This window comes from Erpetoichthys calabaricus, chromosome 5 (genome assembly GCF_900747795.2).
Source record: "Erpetoichthys calabaricus chromosome 5, fErpCal1.3, whole genome shotgun sequence".
In the NCBI taxonomy this organism is placed as follows: Eukaryota; Metazoa; Chordata; class Cladistia; order Polypteriformes; family Polypteridae; genus Erpetoichthys; species Erpetoichthys calabaricus.
Window position 1 is genome coordinate 244,583,613 of NC_041398.2, and position 2,299 is coordinate 244,585,911.

Here is a 2,299-nt window from a genome sequence, read left to right on the forward strand (position 1 = left end):
CACCACGATCTCTGCTGGTCCTTCACTGGGCTTGTCTGCCTCTTTTCTGGCTCGGATTCCAATGGATGGACAGATTTCTGGGCAGTGCCTGGAGTGACGTGATGCAGCTTTGTTTGAAAATGGGTCAGAGTATCTTGGTACACTGTACTTCTTCTTTCGGCTGCTCCCATTAGGGGTTGCCACAGCAGATCATCTTCTTCCATATCTTTCTGTCCTCTCCATGTTGCTTTGTCACACCCATCACCTGCATGTCCTCTCTCACCACATCTATACACCTCCTCTTAGGCCTTCCTCTTCTCCTTTTACCTGTCAGCTCTGTCCTTAGCACCCTTCTCTCAATATACCCCTCATCTCTCCTCTGCACATGTCCAAACCAACACAATCTCACCTCTCTGACTTTGTCTCCCACCCGTCCAACCTGAGCTGACCCTCTAATGTCCTCATTTCTAATCCTGTCCATCCTCGTCACACTCAATGCCAATCTTAGCATCTTTAACTCTGCCAACTCCAGCTCTGTCTCCTGTGCCACCGTCTCCATCCCATATAACATAGCTGGTCTCACCACCATCCTGTAGACCTTCCCTTTCACTCTTGCTGATCCCCGTCTGTCACAAATCACTCCTGACACTCCTCTCCACCCACTCCACCCTGCCTGCACTCTCTTCTTCACTTCTCTTCCACAGTTTTTGGTACACTATACTGCAAAAGTCACATTCTGCAATATATTAAAGGAATATTCCATCCAAACATGATATATTTTTATGTTATCCCTTGTAGTGTTGGCAGAGAAAAAAAATCTCATATTTTCCTGAAGAATGGGGAAAAAGTTTCCAATAAACCAGGGAGGTTATGGTAACAAATGGTAGACAACAACAAACGTATCATAAATGTCCATGAAGGGGGAAAAAAAAGAAAAAGTCACACCTGTGTCACATAACCCACGGATCAAGTCATCCAGTCTTATGCTCACAATATTGTAAACCCATGCATTTTACTGTATTGTTTTATAAAACACCTCCTGAAAACTCTCTCACAAAAGATAATGAAAGCCAGATCTGAAGACGGCAGTTTACAGGCGCTCCCCATCCAATCTAACAGAGCTTGAGAGCATCTGAGAAGAAGAACGGGATAAACTGCCCAAATTCAGGTGTACCAAGCTTATAGAGACTTACCCAGGAAGACTCCACACTGGAACTGCTGACAAAGGGGGCTTCTACAAAGTACTGAATTAAGGATCTGAATACTTCTAAGGAATAAGAGATGTCAGTTTTTGATTACTAAATTTACTAACTTAGTGAAAATGTTTTCAGAAGTCATTATAGATTGAGTGTAGTTTGATGGGCAACACTGGCAAATTTTAAAATTCAATCTAGAACATCATAAAGTATGCAGAAAGTGAAGGGGTCTCAATACCTTCTGATTCTTCTGTATATTAGTATAAATGTTCAAAACGCACTTCACTGGCAACATAAACAAGCGATGGGCCCATTGTAGCCGGGACTAAAATGACAACCACACCCCGCGCCACTGGCACTATGCCACACAGATTGCCATCTTTGATTTGTAAATTCCTACAGCCCCCTGTAAGTGCCAGCCACTCCACAGTAGTTTGTCTCGACCATCTTTAGCATAGGGTTGATGTTATACAGCTAAAGGATGAGATTAGGTTTGTGCCAAACTGCACAAAGGACTTTGTACATGAAGGGCCAGTTGGGCACAGCCTCACCAAATGTTGTGCAAAATAAGTAATTTACCCTTCTAATTGGAAATTAACATGTTTAGAACAACCTGCATTATTGTCTTAAGCACTTGTTCTCTGATTTTATGTCATATGCTCAATGGTAATTACTTATCTAGATAAATCTTGCTTCTTGTCCTTGACATTGTATTTCTTCATGCTGGGTGCTGCCAGCCTGTTGTACGCCCGAGCGGTCAACTTATTGGCCCTGTAGTGTTCTCCATACCCTCTGCTGTCTGTGTGCAGTTCAACCTGAATGTTTCCAGTTCAGCGATGGGGCTTGAAAGTTGTTGCCCATATTAAAATGAGGACCATCCATTTTCTTTCTCTTTTTTCTCTTTCTTTCTTAATTGTGCATTTTCAATTCCAGGTGAAGCTTTTCCCAGTTAAGGTCATGCAGCACATACCTTAAAGGAAGCAAATGGCATCTGAATTAACTCGAGGGGAAAAAAGAAAGGATATCAATATTAGGATCTTTAATAATTTAATTTACAGGGGCTGAGGGGCATCTTCATCCACCACTGATGAGATCATCAGCTGATGTTGCTAAATTTGGATAAA